Raw genomic sequence first — 27520 nt, forward strand, 5'->3', positions numbered from 1 at the left:
GACTGTTATCCTTTTCGTACTCGTCTTCGCAGTGGAGAAACCACTTGGAAGAAGGAGTGACAAAGTATTTCTTAGATAAGAGGCAAAGCAAAGGATGAGAGTTTTCTGTCCTTTACAGAGAGGTGGCATGTCATTAATGTGTCGTAGATTGATCGTATGATCAGTTCAGGAGCTATTTATAGCATCAAAGTTGGCGGCTAATTATTTAGTGGCGCGTTAATACAGCTAACACCACGAAAGCTAGTTCGCAGTGATTGGTCCTGCAAGTCATTTTGCCTTTTCATCGGTAACCAGGACACTGGAAGAAACTAGCCCCTCTCCCTGTACTTGTATGAGATATTAGGAGTCCCCTCCTTTCCATGTTAACACCCCGCATTGATATAAACAGATTGACTGCCAATGATGCTTGGAGTTCTTTAAGGGCTGACGGTTACAGAGATAGAGGAAAAATGTCAACTGAAATAGACGAAATCGAAGAATGGAGGACCTCTTCAAAATAATGAATCATTTGGTCTTAGTACAAAGGGATACAAAGGAGTTGATGGAATTAAGACCAGACCGCGTGAATATTTGGAAGATCTAGAGTGATCATCGAAACGAAAAGTTGGAGAAGTAAGTATTATAAATTCCCTAGTAAGTATGCGTTATTTATTAGTACCTTATGGCAAACGAGACGAAACAAAACATAAACATATTGGTGGCAAACGTTATGCTAATCTAGATCGAGGAGTCATATTATTTTTATTATTAAACTATTTGCATAAAAACGAATTAATTAAATGAAACTAGTGGAATCGATATCTGTAAAATGCTACGAGGGAAAAACATCACATCTTTGTAAATTGGAGAACATCCAGTCTGGCTTTTCACTCTTTTGTATTCACTAGAGATGTCAAGTTTTATCGGAAGCTGGCAAGACAGATGCACACTTTTGTATAAACTCTATGAGGAGGCAGCGGGGTTCTTTAAGCAGTAGGAAGATGACGTCATCATGTAAACCCTTCAGGAAAGCTTGGGAAACTCCAAGACAACCCTGGAAGAAAATCTCAAAAATATCAATTTACGGCCACCATTAATTTCCCTTGTTCCAAGTCTTAGTTGAGATTTTGAGAGAATAATGTCATTTTCTCAAAAATACTGCACAGGTTGAAATTATGTTAACAATTCATGTGGAAAATTGCACGAATGTATGAGCCAAAGTTTTTGTTATTCTTTGAGCGAATTGCTGTACTAATTATTTTTACAATTTCAACCCGTGAGGTATTTTTTAGAAAATGACGTCATTTTCTCCAATTCTGAACCAAGACTTGGAACAGGGAAAATTAATCGTGGCCGTAAATTCTCGGAAGTAAAGGTCCAGAAAAAGAGTTCTAATGTTCGCAATAGATTGAAATTTGCCAAGATATCTAAGAAAGACCTCTTGTGTACGAAAATGTAAAAAAAAAATGGGTATCGAGAATCTGATCATAGTGGCACTGAAGACCTCGATGAGCAGTCACCGATCATTTATTTGTCGTGCCAAAGAGCTCAGCTCGCTCAGACGTATGGTGTCATAACTGAGAACTTGATCAGCTGTTAAGTGGTATAAGCAATCTTGTAGTCTCATCCATGGAGAGCAGCCTAAAAATTTATTCCAAGTAAGTAAAAATAGGCTTACTTAGATGAAACAATGATCATGCATTGCAAACAATTAAGGCCGAGACACATACTAAGCGACCGGTCGCTGTGACAGGTCTCCGCGACGAGTCGCTCCGTGTTTACAGCTTCCAAAACAAGTCGCCGCGACGAGACGCTGCACACGCGCCGCGGTGATTTCGGATGAGGAGGGATGTGAACTAGTTTTCAAGCTTTTAGTTCTGTTAATGATGCTGTTAGATAACGAAGAATATAAACACGTCGAAAGAAAACACATGGAACGACAGTGGGGGTCAAGAAGAGAAGAAAGAGAGACTTATTACACTATTCTTATGGAACTTTCATTGTAATCATTTGTTGCTTTTCATAACAAATACAGCAAATTCAAAATAAAAGTTTTATAAATATTAACAAAGATTAAAAGTTATTTCGATTTTTTTTAAGAGTTGACTACACTACATTATTTTACAAGTTTTATGCCAAAAGTTTTATTTTTTTAGTGTAACCGTTCACTGCTTTCTAATACAAATAGATCACATTCAGATAATAGTAAGGATAAAAACAAGGTTTAGACATTATTTCGAATTTTCCTCATTTAACCATACGTACTTTAATAATCTATAATTTTAAGACCACCAAATTCATAAGGTGGATAAGTTGAGAGGCGAATAACTTTGTCTTTTCCATTCCATCAAAAATTAAATATTAAAGCTAGTTTGAAATTCTTTTACAATTTCAACAGGTAAAATGCATGGAGCTCGGATAAATCATTTTCGGGAATAAAATAGACTTAATGATATTGGCTTTCCCAGTAACTGGATAGCCCTCTTTTTAGCGCGACAAGGAGACCCGCTTCATCCGCACCTTTTTTTTGATCGCAGTCGAAATTTTGGCCGTTGCTGTCAGAGCTCAGGAAAACATAGGAGGAATAGAAATTAACGGCGTGGAAACTAATCTACTGCAGTTTGCTGACGACACAACTGCAGCTATGGAGATATTTTGCAACCCAAAAACTACCCAAATTATTTTTTAACGATGATAGGGAATTTTTTGAGTCATTATTACGGCATTAGTTGAAAAAAAGAGCGGTAGCAGTGATTAATTAAAGAAAAGGTGTTAAGAAATGCCACAAACCTTTGTGAGCCACCTTATATATTGACGATCACGGATATTTCAATGCATCATAAGGTTATAAAATAGGCTTAAGCTTGTATTTGCAGAGATAGGTTTGCGTTATCGGCTTCGACAGTGCTGATCCCAGCAATATGCAGGACGGCTGTCACCAAGGCGGAAAAAGGCCGGGCGGTGAAACGGGCAGTCCGCTCTTGGTCCAATGTGTGATGCGGAGAAAGACTGGCACGAGCGCTTCTTCCGCGCTTCCGGTGAGATCAATGGCTGCCAAAAATCTCCTCTCGACGAACCAGAAACCAACTTTTCTTTCTTTATTTTTGAGCCATCAGTGGTGTATTTTCAAAAGCCTTTTTTTATGCTTTAGACCCAAAAGTCAATTCGTTCATGTCCGTTGTAATGCCGCTTAAGTAGTTTCGTCGAAGGCTACCCAAATTTGAGTGAAGTAAGACAGTGTCGAATGCAGGTATGTCCCGCTTATCATGACCAAGCCGTGATCCGCTGCTTCTTTTACGAGTACTCCACATTACTCCACTCTAAATTTTACATATGTTGAAGATCGATAGCTTTTACATAACATAGTAAATAAACGGCATGCAATGCACGCAGAAGCGATGACGTGTACATGCTATTTCTAAAATTGTTCCAAGAAAATTGGAACATAAACATACAGGCTGATAGTTAAACTTAACTAAAAGTAAAAGTAAAAGTAAGGTTCAACCTTTTCCCATTGTCTCAGAACAAAAGTGCACCAAAAGCCTTCCTTCTTCATATAGAAGGGAGTTTCGTGGAATTTCTTTAGAAATTTAATTTCCAGTGTAAGTAAGAGGAATCTGCTCGTTTTAGTAGACCCCAGTCTACTGCATCACACCTTTTAGCTCGGACCCGCTCGTTTCACCACCCTACATAAAAGCGCCCTGCCTGTCACATATGAACTCAGTTAAATTACCTTCTTCTCCATGAGTTCTCGTAGCTCAGTGGATAGAGTGCCAGCCCGGTGTTCGGGAGACCATGGGTTAAATTCCTGTCGGGGACGCAGATTTTTCTTTGTCCCACGCTCGTGTCATGTTGATCAGTTCACTTTTCACTTTTGATAATCATTTTGCCTCAGCTCAAGAAGAAATTATGAGCCTTCATAGAAATATAGTTCCGTCATGACGATACGGAATGTCGTCCAGTTTTATGGCTAGTTTTTGGCTGTTTGTGTATAAGTGAATGACCAGGGAAGATGATCACTCTTGAAATTGACGGAGCTATAAGAATAAGTAGTTAGTTAAAGAAAAACGTAAGCAAATTAAAGTAGAAGTCAAGATGAAATGTGGTACAGCATAATGCACTATGGTGTAACGTACCACGGATATAGAGTATGTTATTTGTGAATAAATGGAACATAATGAAGTGTATAATGGTGTAATTTAGTGCTGCGCTGTTTGATAAATATATTAATAAACAAACTTTAATTTGTCTGCCAGTTTGTTCTGCTCGTTGTATTAATTTTCCTGCGTTTCTCAGCCCTAGACATAACGGCCGGTGCATACAAACATTCTTTACTGAGCAAGAATTGACTAATTTTAACTTGGACCATTTCTGAAAGGGAACAGCGCTCCTACCTTTAATGCACGGCGCCATCCAACGTAGAAGAGTGCTCCCGTTTCAGAATAGGCCAAAGTTAAAGCAAATTACCTAAGTTAAACTAAACTAACAAAAAAAACAGTCACCAATCTGTAGAATTCATACTTGAAATTACAATATTCAAACAAATTTTCCAAATTTCAAATGTAAAAATACAAACCAAAGACAAAGATCTTCCTTGGGCAACCTCCTCATGCGGAGACACCTCACCTAAATTAGAGTGTGTTCGGGCCAGAAAATAAATATTTCATGCCCCCATACATCAAACCAAACAATTCCGAGGGAGTTCGCTAGCAGGAGGGGGAACATTAATTACCAGTTATTCACAATACTCGAAAAGAAAGCGTAAATTGCAGAGCTCAGCTTTAATACCCGTGGGACACGATCATAGAGAGTGGAAAGCATTGTCACTCCACACATCTTCAGATAAGTATCGAGAAGGGGGGTCGTCTATTGTTTTGTTCCCCTCCCTCTTAAAGGGATCCACTTACTCTCCTATACCTAAATAAATTCAGTGAGATGTAACGACGTGAGAGCGCTGTGTAATAAAATGCTGGTTTTTCCAGCCAACAAGAAACATCTGTTTAGTCTTTCACCTCCTTTTAGTACCCCTGGTGGAAATTTACTTTTCGTCAACTCTCACGTCCTGATTGTAAACCTATGCACCAGATTACATGACGGCTCCAAAGAAGGGAAGTTGACTGGTCAAAGCAAAGATTCAGTTTAGAAGGGTTGCAGCCTGTTGATAACAATGAACGGGTTAGACGTACACGATTTTTGAATCTAGTAGCGGTTCCAAGCACTCAAAGACAAAGGTACCTGGTACTTTTGACGTTAAGTTTAGGGAGGTATAAAAACGGGGGAAATGTAAAATGTACTGGATATATTTTTTTGATACACGCTTTGACATATAGGATCAGTAAGGACATGAGGAACATTAAAAAAGCAGTGACCTGCAGACAGTGGATCATTGATTTGACCAATTTGCCTGTGACCACTATGAAATCTTTAACCCCTGCCCGATCCATTTTACTTAATGATCAGTCATGTAATGGTCGTGGCACAGTTGGCAGCAAGTGTCGCGGGAAACCCTTACTCTCTATACCATAGCATATATTTCCCGACTAATTGTAAACTGCACATTTGGGAAAAACGCTTTAAACATATATACCTTCGATATAGGCAAGCAAACAACCTATTTCAAACTATATATAGTTTTAACAAGGAGTTTTCTATTCTTTAGAATATGTAATGGTTTTTCTGCTGCGTTCATCTGCTCAAAAACAAAAATCTGTATCGCGAGCTGACTGAAATTTCGTTGCATGTCTCTCCCTTCGGATTTCCAAAGCACACTTTGTTCCAGACCAAAGCGGAGAAATTTATACACCTGTTGTGTATTCTGGTTTGGAGTACTACTATAGAGTAGGCGATGAATCGGGACATGTGGTCTACACAACTGCTTTAATAGGACTGAACAAAAGTAATCTATGTACAAAAATATAAAGGTGTTATCACGTGGCTGCGGTTTAGGGTGTGATAATTAATGATTACAGATTATCTAACAAATAGGATTTTCATAAAATACGAACAAACACTGCAACACCCAATTCAAAAGTAAATGCCCAATAACGCATCCTTATAAATCGTATACATGAAGTAAAGCACTCCCCCAGATAGGGGTAGAGGAAGGAGTAGCATAGTTCTTGATACTAAGCACTTGGTGCTCAAGAGTATACTGACAAACAGATTTATCCTGTGCCTCTTACATCAGTATCAAAAGTTATTAATGTTCTAAATTTTCTTTGATACAAGAAAGAAAAAAACGTTTCATTGCTAATTCCTAATCAGACAAAAGCCTACGAAACCGAAATCAAAATCCATGTTTTTCTTGAATTGTCTATTAATCGTATTTGACTGGAGGAAAAAATTTTCGCCTATATTTCCTTCAATCAGGAAGAAGAGAACGGTCTAAATCAAAGTTATAGTCATTTCGAGTGCATCTTCTGCTCCATGGACGTCCTATGGATCAAACCATTGACTAAATTACAGTGGTCTAACAACGTCCTGGAACAGTGTAGTGAGTTCTTGATTGCAATCGTTTGCGGAAGGACGTTGCTCTGGATTTCTCTCCCAGCACCGGATCATCAATTGCTTCCATTGGGCCGGAGGCTTCTTGCTACCTACCACATCTTTCGGACGGTAGCCTTCATCCACCCGACTGAAGAAAAGTGCCATTGGGCCCTTGAATTCAGCAAAGGCCCGCTGCCCATACCACATCTCCCACAGCATTAAACCAAAGCTGTATATGTCTGCTTTGCTGTCATACACCTTGGAATGAAATACTTCCGGTGCGATGTACACAAAGGTCTCCTGCAAACTACGCGTGACGTCCTTCACTTCTTTAGAAACTCCAACATCAGTTATCTTCACTAAGTTGTCTTCTGATAGCTTAAATGTAAACCAAGGAGCACATACATTTTCATTATACTTCGCAAATTAAACAGTTTCTTTAAAGGAACACCTACAAAGATAGTTCATTGTTTTATACTTTCGGGATCTAATGAAAATGTTTGAAAGAGTGTGGATTTGAAAACTACACGGACGACAGTTAAGTTAACAATTATATTTTCTTTAACTCAATTAATTTCAACTACATGGGAGATTGCCAGGTGAAACGTTTTAAGCCCTGCATTTTTTTCCAATATAGTGAAAATATACATGGGTATCTATAAGAGAAATGGAAAATGGGGATTTGGTTAGGAGCTGACCAGAAGTTCCAATTTTTAGTTTCCCATTTGGTATTTTCCACTGCCCACTGCCCACTACATAGTTCTGCTGAGAGAAAGTGTCCAAGAGTCCTCGTGTATGTACAATTCTGTTCTCAAAACCAGAAAGAATTCAACTCATTATCGAATTTTAGTTAGGTTTCATGGCGTTTTTGCCCTTTCAGACTCGAAAACAAATTCAGTTTACAGAAAATCAGAATAAGATTTTCAGCAATATTTAGGTCAGTAATTTTAAATTGGCTTAACACAAAAACTTCAGCCTCATACCAATATGTTCTCTAGCTTGAGATCCCTGTAAACACGTCCCTCATTGTGCATGAACGTAAGAGCATCAGTGATCTCTCTCGCCCATCGACATACTTCTCTAAAGACATCAGGATTCGTGGTTTTTGCTGGCGTTGCTTCTGGGTGATCGAGGATCTTACTCTTCAAGTCTCCTTTACACTTTTCCATTACCAAGATCACTCTTGTGGTGTCCTCTTTCTTGAGAAGGGATGTGCCATAAAACTTTACAATGTGAGGATGGTCCAATTTTCTGATCAAGAGAATGAAAAACACGCAATATACATAAAATTAATGCAAAATTTGCTCTATTTAAGCTTCCAGGTTATGTTACATTCATTTCCTTCTTATCTTACGCCCCTTAGTACATCGATCGTCTACCACACACATCTGAGTAGGAACCGAAGTACTCTGAATTTCATAAATAGAGTCGACAAGACTGAATAAGTGGAAAAAACACCCCAGGTTAAGGAAAACGTTATGCTGCGTTGCTGCGGCAATTCACAAGATCATTCTACAAAGTATCTCCTTTTTAATGAGCCCTGAAATACCAGATAAACCTTTCTCCACTCGTAGTTCAATTAGCTCTTACATGCATGAAGGACGAAGTTCGGGAAACTCAAGAATCCCTTACCTCAAAAGTTCTACCTCTTCCATGATAAGGCTTGCATTTTTGGAATCAAGCGCTTCGTTGCAAACCTTTAATTCTACAGTCTGCTCGTTCCCTTGCCTTTTCATCTTCCCTTGGTACACAGTGGCAAACACACCACATCCAAGACATGAAGAACTCTCTTCTTTCCAGTCTAACTCCTCGCTGCTGATGTCAATGGCACGGATGCCATTTAATGCAAATGCCGCCAGATGTCCCCTGATATCAGAAGCTTCATCCACGATTGGTTGGTACAATTTTTGTATCTCTATCTGTGAAAGCCTTACATCACCGAGTTCTTTACATAACATCTTGTCAGCCTCGATCAGCTCGGGAATACGGGCTTCAATTTGTTCCAGACACAGCTTAGCCTCATTCACTTGGTTCTCCACGAACACCTTGAGCTCGCTTTCGTTTGTTGCATCATCGAGATAGTCTGCGGATGCTTCAGCCATAAAAGCACATTTGTCTCTTTCGTATTTCTTGATCCTTCTTCTATTTTCCAGTTTGTTTTTAATCTCAAGTATTCCGATCACAGGGGCGCCAATCAACAGCGTAACTAGGGAAACTGGAACCCATATTGGACTAGTGACGCCGATGACAACCTTTTCCGCCATAGTTAAGCCTTGTTTAGGAGGAACAGTTTCGGGAACATCGAGGTCATCATTTGTTACAGCACACTGGAGATTCCTCAGTTGCCATACAACAATGTTGTACCGCTGCTTAGAGCGCTGTACAACGGACTTGCGAGCATCTGAAAATACTTGTGATGTTCTTCCCAATGCTCGATGATTTCTCGAAGCCGTTTTCTCAAAGCTTTTGTGATGTTGCTGTTAGTTTCTTCCCAGGAGCCCTCTGCCTTTGGAACTTCGTCTAAGGTCCAGGCGGTGAAGCGAGCTTTGACGTCATCCGACTTAAGATACTCGGAGAGTTCATGAACAGCGCTCTTGACACGATCCTCCAAGTGGTTACGAAGCTCTTCCGTCATGTCAGTTGCTTTTTCTTCAATCTGACCCAGACGGCGGATAATCGAATCCATCCTTTCAGCGACCTCGCCGTGATCTCTGGAAGCGTTCATCACAAAAGCTTTTGCTTGATAAATTATCCGTGAGAGCAAGTAATCCAGCCATCTTCAAAAAATAAGAATAACAATAAAATGTAAATATCAACTAACATCTTTTACCCATCGAACATAAAAATGTATTCAAGTTGAAGTTTCAAAATGGTATTTGCATTATCATGTTGCGAAGGAGTAATCTCATTTGTTCTCCAAGCGACCGAGTCAATTTGAGCCAAGGACGCTAAGATGAACCACCCACGAATTCATGTTCTACTTCCACTCTCTCGTTATACGCAGACGACACTACGATGCGTTCTGGCTCTAAGAATACTGATTTAGCTGAGCACAATGTCAACAAGGATCTCAAAAGCGTCAGACACTGTTCTTTTAGGAATGGCCATATTTGTAACACAAAAAGGTCGGAAGCCATGATTATTGCGTCCCACAAAGCACTCAAAACCACCAGGGACATTAACATATTTTACGGAAATTCAACATTAAAACAGCAGAGACATTTTAAGTATATTGGCGTAGTAGTAGACGAATCATTCTCATGGAACAATCACGTGCCACATGTTGCCTTGAGATGTTTATCCTAAACTGAATTTTTTTAAATCGAATTTCTTCTTTCTTTAGCCCTGCTTTTTTATAGAAGATCTATAATAATAATTTTAAGAAAAAATCACTTAACGCGCGCACAGTCAGGGAGGGAAGGTGGGAGGGAGAGACTTTGCCTGTTAACTTTATCTAACAGGCGCCGTTATTTAAGAGGCTGTCTCTGTAAGAACCGACCACTGATTTTAATTCGAAAATTCGATTTTTCTCATAAGCTGGGATTTCAAAACCCTTACCTAGTCAATCACTAAAATGAATTTTATCTCATTAAAAATCCCAATTGAAGTTTTCTAGGATTGATTGAAGTTCGGTCCGCTCGACACAAGTTTCATGCCCGCCGAAACTGGAAAAATAGCACATATTGCCGGCGCTCTAAAAAAATTGATATTCGCTCAAAAGTCCCAATTCTTTTTTCAACTATAGATATATCATAGCAGTTTGTTTAGCCATGTTGCAATTATAATTCAATGTTGTTCCTTCTACAGTTAAAAGAAGATTTTTTTACCCGTTAAATCGAGGTTTGAACCAAACGCGAAAATAGCTCTACTCTGAAGGCACGTTTTAAAAATGTGGCACCTGTTTGAAACTGCTGAACTACATGAATAGAAAGTATAAATGTCCCTTAATTTAAAACAATAATAAAATTTGTCTGCCCATTAGGTTTTCAAAACCAACGACCGCTTAAAGTTCACGTAACTTTGAAAATATTCCAGTGAGTAACGAACACACTCGCCTTCGTAAAGTGCTCCGATAAATTCCCGTAAATCTCTTACCTGGCTTCAAGATTAAAGTTTTAGTCCTTTGTAGGGATCCTTGAAACCTAGGTAGCATTAAAACTGCCAGCTTTTCCTTCCAACTGTAGGTGTGTATATAAAGTAGAGTTATATGTTCCTCACCTGTGTCGAGCGTCACCGTCACATACTTCGATGTTCTTTGTATTACTGACCATTGTTTTCCTCGAAGCCGGTTTAATCATGTAGACTCCTTTTAAAAGGTTTGTAGAAGCACTCTTTTGGACAACTCTCGGCACACATACATGTATGAACAATAAACGGTAATTCGGGAAGCCAAGGAAGGATTGATAAATGCCACGGCCATTTTGTGTTTACAACAAGTAATTTAGTTCCCAATCTTCCCGTTAAACTCACAGGAAGATTGGAATTTATCGGAGCACTTTACGAAGGCGAGTGCGTTCGTTACTCACTGGAATATTTCCAAAGTTTCGTGAACTTTAAGCGGTCGTTAGTTTTGAAAACCTAGTGGGCAGACAAATTTTATTATCGTTTTAAATTAAGGGACGTTTATACTTTCTATTCATGAAGTAGTTCAGCAGTTTCAAACAAGTGCCACATTTTTAAAACGTGCCTTCAGATTAGAGCTATTTTCGCGTTTGGTTCAAAACTCAATTTAACGGGTAGAAAATCTTCTTTTAACCGTTGACGGAACAACATTGAATTTTCGAATTAAAAGGCACAACACAAGTGTAGTGTATAGGTTTACTGATCACCGGTTCATACAAGCGTCTTTACATTGAATTCGCTAATTTTTTCAATATATATGAAGCTTTTATTATTATTATTATTATTATTATTATTATTATTATTATTATTATTATTATTATTATTATTATTAATTAGTTTTGCGCCGACTTCTTTTCCGGTGAAACATCTGAAATGTTTCCTTTTAACTGCAGGGCATTTTTTAAGTTCTGTTTAACCGATCATTTTGATCTAACTTCTAGGAGAGGTATTAAGGTACACAATTGTTGCCGAGATAGAATAGATGCTAGATGCTTGCCACGTGTTACTTGTCAATAAAGCTGTTAAAGAGTAAGTATTGTACAAACTTCATTCAAGCGCCCTGTTGGTTACAGATGGTTGCGTATGTTCAGAAATTCGTAAATTCAGATTCGGTATCGTACCAAGGCGATCTAAGTGAACGTATTTCAAACGGTGAACATAGTCTTGTTTGCTTGAGGACGTTTGCGTCCAAAATGGTCTCACTTACAGGTTTTTTTCAAAACATGGGCGGGGGGTCACCGTGCTTGTTCTCGAGATAAGGCGCATCAACACCACGCGTTTTTGAAAGCTTTTGTTCTTTTAAGACGATCTTAGTTTACAACTACAGTTGAACCCCCGCCTTACGGTCACCTCGTTAATACGGTCACCTCGTTTATGCGGCCATTTTTCTGTTGTCCCGGCGAAACGCACATGCTTTTCTTTATAAGAAAACCCCGTTAATGCAGTCACCTCGTTAATACGGCCTACGGCCATGGCCACATTCTGAAATTCCAACCTGTATTAGCCTTTATAATCTTACCTCGTTAATACGGTCAACAGTCAAACCAGTTATGTTCGTCTTTGCATTGTTAATATGGTCTGTACTGATTGAAGTTTTTTATGAATTTATAACTGCATTCAGGATGCTCATTAAAAACATTATAAAAAACAATTGTTTAAAATCGCAATTGTGATATATCTGTTATACGTCACTAAATTTAGACCGGTTATGAAATTTGACCCTACCCCGTTAACAATGCCAAATTTTCATGGCCGGTTTTACGAGGTTCTACTGTATAAGCAATGAAAGAAGCTACATTGGGGAAATTTAAACCGAGTAAACATACTCATTCGAGCACGGCTAAGTCTACTGAGTAAACGTTCACACCCGATATGACCTCATGTCGTTTCTTGCGGTAGAAAAGGACATCCGTGATTTATCATACAATATTTTATTATTTTTATCATTATTATTAAAGATTCGCACAGCTATTGATGATATTGAAGCTGGTTTCGTCATTGGCTCCGGGCAACAACAAATTGCCTAGGGAAGCCAAGAAACACCCCTTGTTTGCTTTTTCTCTTCTTTCTACATCTCCAGCACCTTTCTACGAATTCTTGCCGACCCCAACAATGCACATCTCTGGATCAGTCCATTATTATTATTATAATTATTATTATTATTATTATTATTATTATTATTATTGTTATTTATTGTTATTTTATATTCCAGTATAACGGTTTCTAAAATTGACAACTCACAGTGTTAGTCCGGGTGCCCGTGACCGACTATGGCCGTCCCGTTTACTTGGAAAGCTGGCAAATTTTAACTTAACCAGAATTATTCCTTGGACTGTGGTAATTAGTGCTAGGATGGCAGTGGAAACTCTCGAGTGGGCAGTTTGTAGTTACATGTGTGAGAACATTTGCAACGCTGATGTGGGGACTGGGAGTAACTCTGTACCACCAGTTGTATAGAGACTATGCTAACAATCAAACATATTTTGTGAATAGCTGCTTTCCTCATGTGCTCACGTTGGGAGAGTTGTCTAGGAGGTGTGAGAGGTGTACAATTAAAATATACAAGTAGAAATTATTAATAATTCATTAGGGATGTCTCCCCGGAAATTGCATGTAATGAAGCAGCTCACTGTGTCTAATGTTTAGAGGGGCTGCTTCAATGTTTCACCGTATAAAGAAAAACTGGTAGCTTCTCTTCCATCTTTTGTATGTTAATTTCCAAATTGTGTATTTCCATAGCTACCCTAATATGGAAATATTCTTTTTCTGTGATGCTATGATATTAAGACTAACTCGCATATATTTTACATTTGAAAAAATATTCTTATTAAAAATAAGGGATTAAAACACGATGTTATTGTTGTTCCACTTCATTTTCCCGTCTATCCATTCCTATTACGAACTTTATTTCCCATCATACTTTTCGGTATCATGTTCTCTCAGGGTACGTTTTGTACTTGCAGTTTGTCTCATTGTGGGAACATGGTGGTTATTATTTCGTCCCACAAGGTAATTTTTCCCAAAAAACTGTTTTTATTCTTTGATGGTTTACCTCGTAATTTGCTTTTTCTCTCGATGCTAAAGTTATTTGAATCAGCCTATTGGATTGCATCTCAAAACTGAGTTTCAAAAAAGAAGATGAAGTCATAAAAGAAGTATCAAAAACACATGTGGCGTGCGAAGAAAACCATGGTACTTGTTTCTAATAAATAGATCCAAACACCTATAATATAGAATCCGATACAACTAGTTTAATTTCAAATTAATAATACTGGGGACGATTTCAGTCATTAACAATGTCTGTTTGAAGAAAAGTGTAAATCTTAACGGAAGGGCTCTCTTTACACACACCAACGGAGTAATTGTTGGAGTTACTGGCATGGATGGAACACGAGATGGGTCAGGGAACTCGCAGTTCGTATGATGACCGCAGTAACAACTTTTTTCAAAGTTATGAGTAGGACTTCAGCAGGCTCAAGCTTCCATAAAGAACTGGTGTCACAAAGAATTGAAAGAGATGAAAATGACGTGAATAATATCATTCAGTGCGTTGACACGAAATTGGTAAATCCATTCGATATCGGTCAGTACGAAGGCGAAAAGATGCCACTGATCAATATCGCCATTGGGACAGTAGCACCATCTGAACTTTCGGAATCTTTACTCACTGCTAAGGAGTAAGGCGAAAAGGCAATGGGAGAGTTTGTCCAAGCCAGGCTAATATCTGACAAGGAGAATTTCTGGGATCCTTTGAAGAAAATCAACATCAAAACCTTTCAAAGCCTGAACAAACCTGTTGAGCCAAGTAAGGTCTGAAGACAATCAACCTCGACAGTCAGGTGTATAGTAGACTTCTAGTTGTGTCCAAAGACCGTGACATTGATCTAGAAGAAGTGCAGTCGTATGAACTTGCATCTGTTCCCCTTGCATTAGCCAACATAGATGGGTCTCTGAGGAAACCAACCAAGAGTACTACTGGAAATGGACAGTCTTGCCAGGAGCACACTTCCTGCTTATAGTCTTCATCAAACAGCATCCATAGTTAGTGACCTTCTGGTAGTAATTCAGATGTTGTCAAAAGGAAAGATGAGTTTGGAGAGCTATCTGACACAATTGCAACAACTATTATTACGATACCACACGATAAGATACGATACGATACTTTATTTAACGTGGGGTTAACGCTTATGATGGAATATAAAATAATAATAATTATAATAATAATATAATAATAATAATAATAATAATAATGTCTTTGTTATTGTGTCAATTACATCTAGCAGTGGAGCCTCCCCACTGATAATAGGCGACACCTAACTAGAACCATCTAAAAATAATATACAGAAAAGTCCTATAAGAGAAATTAAAATTATGAGTGACAAAGATGGCAGCTACTACATCTATTCATCTTAGCTAATCGGCTAGTTTTCAGGTAATCCACGGCCCTAGTATATTCTAAAAATTAAAACCATAAATGCACAATAATTGATCGTATAAAAGTGTAAACGCAGAGAACTAAAAATCTAGAGAATCAAATCACAATAAATTCCGATATCAGTCAAACTTAAGGGATCAAATTTTGTTGTTCACTTTATTGGTGGCTACTTTAGTTCTAATATCACTTTTTTGTTAACTCGTTCCGTTTCTTTGCGGTAAAATATCTCCATGATTTGAGACCATATTTAGTCGTGTTAATTTTCGGCCAAGAAAGGATATAGTCATGCTGAAGATCCTTGGATGAGCGTAAGGTGATAAGATCTCTAATTGCAGTGGAGCTTTGTCCGGTATACAATTGTTTACTGTCAATAGCATGTCCTGGATTCTTCGAGTTTCCATGGATGCTCGGAGTCTGATTCTTTGTAAGAGATCTTGATAAGATGCACGTTTATTTTTGAAGACGTACCTTAAAGCCCTTTCGTTGACTTTCTCGATTTTAGCAGAGTTTCTTTTTCCGCAGTGGTGCCAGATTTGGTTACAATAGTTAAAATATGGTAGCATAAATGCGCGGTATAGCGATTTCTTAGTTTTAGTCGGTAAAATATTCTTCAGTTTGCAACTATTATTGCTAAATTACAGTCAGCCAGTCAAGTCCATATTGTCTCAGACCGATATAATGTAGAAGACTCGATTAAGTCGGGAGAATCTCAGTGGACGGCCATAGATTCAGAGCAGAGAAACGAAGTTACCTGCCAGTCTCAAGCGTTATTTGTCCAGTGGAAAAACCAAATCTAATTTGTTGAAGTTTCTACTTTCTGATTGCGTTTGGTGTGAGAACCTACCCGGACGACTCAAGGATGGTCAAACACTCATTCTAGCATCACAAGATTGGTCAGCAGTGAAAGTGACCAAGACTTTAAACGGAGAAGATATAATTCCTCTCTATTCCGACCACGAGGAAGCAGACAGTAGGATGTTTGCGCATTGCGAATATATTGCAAACCAGTCATCAGACATCAACAATTCTTCAAAGAGGATCATCGCTTTTTTCTCCAGACACAGATGTAGCAATTTTATGTTGGTATCACCTCAGCCAACTTTCCATTCAAGAGCATTGGTTCCACACAGGTACTGGTCAGGAGGAAACAGAAGTTTCATTCCCGTGCACGAGGCTGTGGGTCCAGATGTGCGCAATCTTTTACCGGCCATGCGTGTTTTGACAGGATGCAATTCCACGAGTAACCTAAACGGCATAGGCAGAAAGGAAGGGCTCACTACACTAAAGAAACATAAAGATGACTCTGTTGGACGGAAGAACCTAGGTACAGACTGCACAGTCATGAGCGATGAAACGTTGACTGTGTTTCAAATTTATCGGTCTTCTACTTCAAATCTGAACCATCTCAGGTACAAGCTTTTTACCAACAAACACCTGGAAAGCAGCAAACTTCCGCCTACTGAAGATAGTGCATTGTATATATCAAAAGGGCCAACTATCAATGCTTCATTTGGAAACATGCCCGAGACAGGAGGCTTTTACTAACATTACCAGATGGAAATGGGTGGACTAAGGATGAGTGGGGACATCTTGTTCCCAAATTGATGGAGAAAGATCCAGCTCCAAAGAATCTCTTGGAACTGATTGTGTGCAGGAGTAAGAAGGAATGCAATGCAAGATGTTCTTGCCGGAGAGTTGGACTCTCCTGCACGGCTGATTGCACTTGTGAAAATGAATGCAGCAAGCTCCGAGAAAATGAGGAACACGAGGAGCTTTAACCCTTTGTATTATTTGACTTGTGATACATTCACGTGTGCAATAACGACATGATTGAAAAGGGCTAATTACTTAATTAAACAATTTTGAATGCTCTACTTGCCATATAAATTTGATTACTATTATGTAAAAAATTTTGAGGAGGATACGTGTGTATGGGCACAATGAGCGACCCCTCACGTTCACGAACGAGGAAAGCACAGGTTAAATGGGTGCAGTGACCATATCTAGCAGGGTAAACTTCTATTTTTCCCTGAGATAGACTTACATGTAGATAACTTATAAGCCTGTTTTTAAATTTAGAGATGGGACTTCCCAATGCATGCTACAGGCAATTTAAGCTTCAATAATTAGATTTTTATTTTATTTTGGATGTAAAATGCCTCGTATCTTCTGTCTAAATTGTGATATTTTTCTCAATAGTTTTTAATTGATAAGTGAAAGGAACTTTATACAAAAATAAGAACAAATGTAAAATACCCCCTCCAAAAAGACGTTTAAGATTGCGTGTACAGATAAAATGTACTCTGCCATATTGACTTTCTCTGTTTTTGTCAATTTTATGACTTCATAATCTGATCACGTGACTTATTATAATCATCATCATGTCATCCATGGCATGAACTCTATCCTGTAAAAATTTTGTATTATTATACAAAATCTGTTGGTGGCTATAGGCCATAAACTATTTCACCCCTCGTCCCAGATTGTTGTAAAAATCACTTTAAAAAACACATAGATACTCAGGAGGGTGTACTTTGGGGTGCTGTAAATTACCATGGCCCACTTGGCCAGCTCCACTGCCACCCCATTATTTTTCCCTAAGGTCTAAAGAACATTGCTGGGTGAGTCAAAGTTTGCCAGCTTGTCGAGTAAACGAAACCATTTTTTAACCCCCTTCCCTTGCGTGGGCACCCGGACTATGTGTAGATAGTTTCCACGTTCACGCAATAAAAAAATAAATCAAAAACCATCCAGCGGAAAAAGCTAAGAAATTGTGATGTCACAGAAGATGACTAATTATAGTAAAGTTTCCATATAACGCGCGTTCTGATTGGCTGAAACAGCGTGCTTTATCAGACAACAGAACACGGGTTGATGACAGTAAGCTGGCTTTCAAATGTTTGCTTCGGAATTTTGACAAATTTGACCCAAATTAAGCATCCCCTGTGATTCAGACAGACGCAATGGAAACAAGCTCTTTGTCTACAGTAAATATGGCCTACGGAGACCATCGTTAGCAACAGTTGTGTGAAAATTGTACTAAAATAACAAGTTTTGCTAGATTCCCGCTGACAAAACACGTAGCGAAATAAACAAATTCTCAACGTAACCAGTGCTTCGATAAAAGACATTACATTTGTTACGAAGACGGAAATTATAATTAGGAAATAAAACAACGACAGAAAACATCAATTGAACTGTCTCTGTTTATGAGGAACAGCTTTATTTTTGTAAAAATGCTCAATTGCTCAAAACAACACTTACACGCATTGTAGTAACGCTCGTTCTCTGGTCATCTCAGCGACGTCAACCGACGAGTGATCAGCTTAAAGCTTGCTCTAGATATTCTCCTATGTGGTCGGAGTAGAGCCAGTGGGAGTAGTTTAGTCTGTCTAACTTTTACGCTAGTTCGGGCAATCTTGCTGCAAGCGACTACAAGCCGTAAATAACTGCAGCTCTTTCAAATTCAACTCAGCATTTCGCATTTTCATCCGCAAGCTTTGAGCTCCTGGTTTCGTAATTTCCATTGGAAAAGTGCATATTTTCGTGAGCCACAATACGGCCGGATTCCTCTGGACTACAAACTTTTACCTGCCTTTAGATTCGTATTTGAAAATTAACTGAAAAGCGGACTTTGAGGGCATCGTTCTTCTCTCGAAAGCCGCTCGAAACCACTCGAAACTGAAAGCTTAGCTGAAGTCCAGTTTGTGATTGACAGCTGTCGCTTCGTTAGCCAATCAAGTTATTTGAACAATTCTAACAAGAATTGTGATTGGCTTATTTTAGCGTGCTTTATCAGAGAACAGAGCACAGCTGACGCCACTTTTACTCGTTTGAAAAATAAAGTTTGGTTTGAAAATTCAGCCGAATGCGTGGGGAAATTATTGGATTCATTTTCATAAAACAAATTAGAAGTCTCGACTGTGTTTTGTCCTGTTGTAAAGCACTTAGGAAGCGGTAGAGCACTCAAGAAGTGGGGAAAAACACTCGACTTCGTCTCGTGTTTTCCCCTACACTTCTTTCGTGCTCTACCGCTTCCTGCGTGCTTTACAACAGAACAGAGCACGGTTGAGGCCTCTTTATTTGTTAAATAATACACTTCTCCTGTGCGTTTCACCAGACTTCAGACATTCGTTGAAATGTTTCGCAGAAAGTTACAGAGCCCAGTATGAAAAGCCATTTTGGTGTACATCCGTGGTACACCAATATGGCGGCCGGAAGATAGTGCAAACATCTGGAACCTACGTTGGCTCTCTAAGCGACTGTCATTACTGAACAAATGAGCATTTATATAAGCACTTTTCCTAATGTTCCAACTTCTTAAAAGGCTCAAAATCATGAGATGAGTATACATTTTTCAACAACCTTGTGTCACGCACCTCCACAACCCTGAAATTCAAAATGCTCTGGCTTCCAAACGAAGCATGCTATTGAGCTGTAAAATTATGAACAGCTATAAATATACCTGAGGACGATAAAAACTTTGGTTAATCTTTAGTTTTGGATTTTAGAAAGTGATGACGTCACGTGATCTACATGGTGACATTTTTGTTTACTGTTTGGTCCTAACTAGGAACTCTATCAATAAATTAACACACTTAAATGCTTACTTCCAGTGCATTTCCAGCTGGGCTTTGATGCTTTTCAAAACCAGCGACCTGATGCCACTCATCAAGGAGAAAAATTCTTGGGTGACAATTCCGTAGTTCTGAGCGATACTGGCGTTTTTTGTTGACATAAAGGTTATCTGTGACTTGGGATCAATGCCAGGCCAACACTTCTTCAGCTTGTTGATCACGTGATCCTGGACCTCTTTTACTTCTTTCTCCGGAATTTGGTCCCATTTGTTGCACACGAACAAAGCACACTGAGATAAGACTAATCCTTTCTGTCTCTCAATCGTCATCTTCCTCACTTCATCCAGCGACTTTTCAAGCTGTAAATCAAAAGCACCATGAATGAAAAAAAGGCAAAACAAGTGACGATTTTCGCTAGTTTATTCACGAAAATAGATCAACACTACGATTCCGCCCGCAGTAAGAGCCAAAGCGTTACCGGGACCGTCGGCAGAGATAGGAAAATCCGGACGGTGCAAAGAACCAATCAGACTGTAGGATTCGTTACCATTCCTCCTGCTTCTCTTGAGGATTGCCTTACAAGCTTTTGCCTTTGTGCCATAGGCATAGGGTTTCTTTGTTTCACGGCCGGACGAGTGTTGAACCTTTTTGTTTTTTTCTCTGTGTGAACCCCTTCTGTCCTATATTACCCTGCGAGCAGAGTTCCCTTCGATCTTCCTAGAAAAATCGAGAAGATCGAAGGAGACTCTGCTCGCAGGGTAGTCATATATCTGCCGATTTCAGTAAAAAATATTATTGTGCAAATGCTTAGTAACGTCACTACTTTTATTCTATTTTAATACTCACTGTGTGTTTTTTAATTCCTCCAGCGTTTGCACTGTTTATGACATAAATGAAGGCAAAGGCTTTTGGTAAATACTGCGAGACTATCTCGTCCATGATATCAGACTCGCCAATACCCGGACTGTCAATTATAACCACGCCTTTCTGAAATATAGATAATGTAAAGGTGGGCTGCTTTTTTTTCTTTCAATTATTCCAGGAAGCTCATTGGTATACTGTATGAGATGATCAACACAACAGGTAGATTATGAAATTAGAATGAATTAAATTTTTCTATGTTTAGAGCGGTTTTCACTTGAGTGTCGAAAGTAATCCGCCTTTGTTTGGTTTCGCATTTGTAACACTTTTTTTCTTCAAACAGAGTTAAAACCAAAACCAATCACGCCTCGCTCGCACATGTTTTTCGCACTTTGCGTCAGCTACATGTATCTGCTTCGAGTTTTAATTGGTTCACGGGGCTGTCTGTGTCTTTTGTGATTGGTCAAAGTGATACTTAAGATTTTTTCTACTCAGTTGAAAACCACACTATTTGTTCTTAAAATATATTTGGAGGGTATTAAACAAAGATTGGGTCTACAGATTCCCAGTGATTTTTTTGAGCCACGTGACAGAGTTCACTTTGTTGAAGAAGACTAATAGATACAGTCGGAGGCTTTGTTTTCTTTAGATTTCAGACCTTGTGAGGAGAATTATTATATTATTTATTTATATTATTGTGCTGTGAAGGGAAGCCTGAACTGAACTAATCTTTTCGATAAGTCGACGAATCAACCCTTTTTTCCGATGTGTTTACAGTTTTATAATTTCTCTTAACACTCGAAACGCGTTTCACTTTTTTCGTTGATCACCTGGTAAATCATGTGACTCCCCTCTCCCAGAGTCTGTACGGAGGAATGAATGCTCGCTCATTCAGTGACGCAATAACCAAATTTTCTCGGTATATATTTATGGCTTATCCAAAAATATTTATCCATGGTGCTGCACTGGCCCGCTTCGCGCTAGAGCCTATATTAAGCAGCCACCCCTGTCCAATTCCCTCTATGAGACACGCTTGAAGGAAACTTATGGTTGTTGTATTTATCAAAACAAATATCCAGTCCAACATGATGAATTCAACTACCATGATTCCCTGCAGGGACGTATCATAGACGGAATTGGCTTTTGAGTGGCCACCCCTTGTTAGGCGGCCAGTTGTCAAAGTTCCGAAATTGTTGGGGGTAAATTAATGTAAATAGCCTTGCATACGGCGACCGCGCCCGCAGTACGGGCCGCAGTCAAAACTGAGCTGTCCTACCAAAACCACACGAAAATAGTAATTTTTTTCGCAGCTACCAAACATACAGACAATGCTAAAGCTGATTTGGCCTCATTTAATACTTAACTAGAGATTTCTGGGTTTGATTTGAAGAGGAACAGCATATTTTCAAAATAGCAGAACTCGCTCGACGCGGGCGACCCAGTTTCATATTTTTCATTTTTTTTTTTTGCAATCTGATATGGTTTTTGAAATTAAAAATCAATTTTCGTGACTATTCAATGCCGACGTCTCCAGTAAACTGAATGACTTTCCCGTTAATATACTTTGACGTCAGGAGAGGACATTGTTTCCCACCCGTTAAATCCTGATTGGTCTATTCAAATTTCAAGCGCACTAGCCGTCTGCCAGGAGAAGCCGTATCAACCGATCGCGTCTATTAAGCGGCCGCGGCCACCTTTTGGTCGTCCCGATGGGAGAGTTCTCTATTGTCTTTACCTCTTTTAAGTGGCCACCCAAAACTTAAAACAACTTGTTTGGCTTTTTTTTTTGGAAAACACGAATCGCAGATAGGAGTCCGAAATAGAATTTCACGACTAATAAAAGAGTTTCCAACACACGTTTAATATGATTGTATCGACATGATTCTATGTTAACTTAGCAATTAACACAATCTAAAAAGGACACGAGCCCCTGTTAAGTGGCCCCTCGCCTCCCATTTCTGCCCCCAAACACCTCCCGTTTCCCCTGAGGATGAAAGGCTCGACTATATTTAATACGACATCACTAATAAATACCTCCAAAAGTTGGTGAGGCCAAAAGAGTTCAACCTTTTTGTAAATTAAACCTTTTTCTCGATCACTCTTCTCGTGAACATAAGGAGAGATCTGCTGAAGATAACTTTGTTTAGAGGATTCAGCCTCTAGAAGGAACTCCTTATTTGTTTCAGGATCCTTGTCCTTATAGTGGACCACGATTCTGGGTTGATCTCCATATCTCAATTCGCATATGGTGGACGTTGTGCTGAGTGCAGAATATGGAAGAAGTTCCTCTCCCAGAATAAGGTTAACCAAGGAGCTTTTACCAGAGCTTGTCTCACCTTAAAATGTATTAACTTTTAATTATTAGATTACCTTCATAGTAGCTTCTTGTGTGTAGTGTTTGTTCCTTTTTGACCTTTTTCATTTTTATCAAGAAATTGCCTTTCATATAATGGAAGCATTTGCAAGTTGGCAGATTCAGGAATAGTTCTAAACATGGTGTACTGACAAAGTCAAAGCTACGTAAATTCCCTATTTTTGAGTAAATTACAATTAGTTGGAAGTCGCAATATTCTTGTTGTGTCAATGCACATTTTGCCGGATTCCTTTCTTAAAAATGTTTGTAATTTTAGAAACCGCTTTTTAAACTAATATCGCTTTAATTGTTTCATTTACCTGCCACAAGAAGGAGGTATTCTTTTTGTTCCAGTTGTGCTTTGTGATGTTGTATCTTCTCTTCAATGTTGCCCACGTTCTTCTTCAGCAAAGCGAGAATTTTGTCATTTAGGTTTTTCAGACAGTCCTCAGTATCGAGGTAACCCTTAAGTAAAGCTTGTCTTTTAAAGCCATCTTCTTCTCTTGCTTCTGTTAAAATGGAAAAGGCCTAAAACGTGAAAGCAAACGCGATTTATAGCTCAAATCAAACGTGTTGTTGAATCGTATTTACGTCTTCAGTCTCTCGACTGAAAAATTTTGATGCTAATATTTATGACTAACATATCCAATCCTACTGCATCAGCAATTATGCTTCGTCTGAAGTAGTTTGTTTCACAGCCGCCCTCCCGGAAGAGGCTACATCTGAAAACTAGCGCAAGTGAGTTTCATTGCGGTGAATAGGTTTTAGCGTTGAAAGGAATTAGAGAATAAGAGTGCATTCTCCTAGGCGCAAAACCCCGCAATATTGGGTCATTATGGCCGGCGAGCTTGGGCTAAACATGTGGCAGATTGCAAAACATGCTAAACGATTGGAAGTCTCAGACCCAGGCGAATCGAGCCCTCGTTTCTCGAACCCGTGATGGCGGGCTACACATCCACCTCTCTCCTTCAATGTTGGTGTGAACAACCCGGCACAGTGATTTACGCAACATCGACAATAAAGGGGGAAATTGCTTGTATTATGAACAGGAGCGACGTGTTCCCTTGAGAGCTGAGGATAGCAAAAGGGATATTGCGATGCCGTTTCCCACACAAAATTCACGCAATACATGTACATTTATATATATAATTTCACGCATCACGTATACCTCTAATTTACATGTAGTTGCTTTTCGCTCACGCGTCACAAACTATGTTTTTGTCCTTATCACGTGTCGCACATAAACTCCTTGCCACCCTCGCAACCGGAATGAGGACTGCAGCTTACAAATATATAGGCTACTAATAAATGCAAAGATTGTTTCAAAACATTTTTGGTCCATTTCATAGACGTGTTACTGAGAAATATGAAAAAAGTTAGGATCCAAAGCTAGTTCCATTTTAAAATCAGTAAACAACTTCCAATAACCCGTTTCTCTAAAATTCGTAGACAACTACACACTAACTGCGGTTAACGGCCTCCAAATGAAATTCTGTTTGCCTTAATTTAAAGTATTTTGTGCAATGACCAGCATGGAGAAAATACATATCCGCCTCTTACCTAATCAGGCTTCTCGATGCATGGTTTACTCGATTCTGATGGCCGAAGTTTCAGCCTGTTCAGGTAACTTAAAATATATGAAGACAAAAACACCGCCCGTGATTGCCAACCGCGATGAAATGCATGCCCAGATATATTAATTCTCCTTAAATAAAAACATTCAAGTTAAAAAATTATATTCCGGAATTGAGTGGTATTTTTCGAGCGTTTTCTGCTACTCTACTCGGGTATTCCAGTGACTGGAAGTCCGCGTGTTTTGTCAACATCCGCTTGCCACAAACTGCACGGAAAACCCGAGTCTACAATCAATACTCTAATCTTGAATAGCAGACAAATATACAGCAACGCTCTTTTGGTTTTTAATATGACTACCGTTTAGCAACGTGTATTAATTTCAATACGGTCACTGTCACTGTAAGACGCGCTGCTAAACGTTTTGCTGTGATTTATTACGTAACCCAGTTTCCAGCATTTCCTAATAGCTTTTCTGAAGAATTCTTACCTGACCTGCCGTCCAGCTGGGCTTTTCTACTGAATTCAATTCCGTTCTCACTCGAGTTTTCATCTCATCCAGTCCTTTTAGTCCTTTAGACGAAATACCAAGCGCCTTCATCAAGTCAATCATTTCCGATAGATCGTCGATTTCTTCGATGGTTTTCGATTCACCAGAAGCCTCCATTTCACTGGTTTAAACAAACTTGAGTAGAAATCACTAGTAACTCGATGGGTGAAGATGAATGGCTACATTGCAACACGGAAGTAGGCCAAGTTTTCACGCAAAATGAACGATTTCCTCGTCCCTGGAGCTACAGACAATTGTAGCGTCGTTCTTGTGTGCAGGAGGCATGACTAAGTGAGTTTCAAAAAATTAATACGGGGGGACACGTCATTTTGCACTTGTTGTGCTTAGCAGCCTCTTATCAGTGATACTCATTTTGCTCCAAAAAAATCTATGATTTGAATACTTTACCTTGAAAACTCAGCTTCCCAAACAATAAGTCCAGCCACTATACTATGGCTGCAGCTTTCAGGTGTCCAATTATCAACGGGGCATCAAAATACCGCATGAAGTCCTATTGCAAGTTCAAGTATATTCAACTTTCAACCACAACGCAGACTGTTATCCTTTTCGTACTCGTCTTTGCAGTGGAGAAACCACTTGGAAGAAGGAGTAACAAAGTATTTCTTAGATAAGAGGTAAAGGACGAGAGTTTTTTTGTCCTTTACAGAGGGGTGGCATGTAATTAATGTGTCGTAGATTGATCGTATGATCAGTTCAGGAGCTATTTATAGCATCAAAGTTGGCAGCTAATTATTTAGTAGCGCGTTAATACAGATCATAGTAACACCACGAAAGCTAGTTCGCAGTGATTCGTCCTGCAAGTTATTTTGCTTTTTCATCGGTAACCATGACACTGGAAGAAACTAGCCCCTCTCCCTGTACTTGTCCGATATATTAGGAGGCCCCTCCTTTCCATGTTAACACCCCGCATTGATATAAACAGATTGACTGCCATTGATGCTTGGAGTTCTTTAAGGGCTGCCGTTTACATAGATAGAGGAAAAATGTCGTCTGAAATAAACGAAATCGAGGAATGTAGGACCTCTTCGAAATAATGAAATCATTTCGTCTTAGTACAAGAGGATGCAAAGGAGTGGATGGAATGAAGACCAGACTGCATGAATATTTGGATGATCTAAAGGGATCATCGAAACGAAAAGTTGGAGAAGTAAACGTTATAAATTAAATTGGCCTATGAGTATGCGTTATTTCTTTGCCCTCTGAAATCAGTATGTTATTTATTGGTAAACGAGCCGATAACGGGAAGATGATGAATTATGTAAAGCAACATACATGTTAGGGGCAAAAGTTATGCTAATTTAGATCGAACAGTCTTAAAAATATTTGCATGAAAACGAATTAATTAAATGAAACTAGTGAAGTCGATATCGATCTCTATAATGTAACGAGGGAAAAACACCACATCTTTGTAAAAAGGATAACGTTTAAATCACTAAAAAGTAAGGCCAAACACCAATTCCATCTTCTGGTTCGTGCATGTACATCCATCGAGTCTGGCTTATTAATCATTTGTATTAATAGACTTTTCAAGTACTTAATGCAACGATCGTGCATCGCGAGCAATTACTGTTTAAGGATCCATAAAATGAGAGATTCATGTATCTTATGATCAGGCCTTAGAAACAGATAAAGCAACATATTCTGATCTGAATGAAGTGGGGACAGGAAGTTTCCCTTAAATTTCACCAGAGCTAGGTAGAATTTTGAACGCTATTTAGCATCTCTATGTCATGAAAATCAAATTTTTATCAGGATATCTATTCAAAATATGTCGGTTGAAGTATAAAAGATGACTCAGTTAGCCCGTTGTCCGGTATTAACCTATATTCAGACCCTTTATTTTGGCGCTCTTTATTCCAGAATTTCAAAACCTATTCTTTGGACTGTTCTTTTTATTCCAACCATTAATTCTGTTCACAGATCGAGGTCCCTTCAATCTGAATGAAGTGGGGGTCCGAAAATTTCCCTAAAAATTCATCCCAGCTAGGTAGAATTTTGAATGTTAGGCCCAGTTCAGACGCCGAACTTTTCATGAGCCGAACTTAATTCGAATTTGGACCGACCCAAATTATCAAAAGTACACCTGTTGATTCAGACGTCGAACTTAATTCGCCGAACTTTATTTAGTTTAAACCAAAACACATCGAAATGTCAGCGATTTTCAGGCAAAGTAAAAACTGCTTGTAAAATACGTTATAATAAGTTATGCATTAGGTTCGGCTCATGAAAAGTTCGACGTCTGAATGAAAGCCGTTCCAAAGCCGAAATTCCCGGCTGAGCCAGGCGGGAAGAACGGCGGGCCGTTCCAAATTCAAATAGCCGTTCTTAACTGATTCAGACGCCGAACTTTTCATGTACTTAATTCAATATATTTGGTTCGGCTCATGAAAAGTTCGGCGTCTGAACTGGGCCTTATTTAGCATCCCTATTTCATGGCAATCAAATTTTAACAAGAGTACACTAAATTACGCCAGTTACTCGACAAGTAAGTTCGCAGAGAACCAATTATTGCAAAGAAGTTTGTTCTATATATCACAACGAGGGAACTGTTTTACAATTGAATG

General features: G+C 39.0%; 1 pseudogene across 1 annotated transcript; it reads right to left on the reverse strand.

Annotated features, from left to right (window-relative positions):
• Positions 1 to 5798: 5798 nt before the first annotated feature.
• Positions 5799 to 25052, reverse strand: LOC145492797 (uncharacterized; annotated as a pseudogene). The gene is made up of 8 exons (XR_014050054.1): positions 24876 to 25052; positions 23134 to 23341; positions 22495 to 22796; positions 20446 to 20586; positions 19633 to 19958; positions 8098 to 9242; positions 7449 to 7716; positions 5799 to 6843 (listed from the first exon to the last, which is right to left on the reverse strand). The product of XR_014050054.1 is annotated as an uncharacterized LOC145492797 (transcript).
• Positions 25053 to 27520: the final 2468 nt, after the last annotated feature.

Source organism: Orbicella franksi, chromosome 7, assembly GCF_964199315.1.
Source record: "Orbicella franksi chromosome 7, jaOrbFran1.1, whole genome shotgun sequence".
Classification (NCBI taxonomy): domain Eukaryota; kingdom Metazoa; phylum Cnidaria; class Anthozoa; order Scleractinia; family Merulinidae; genus Orbicella; species Orbicella franksi.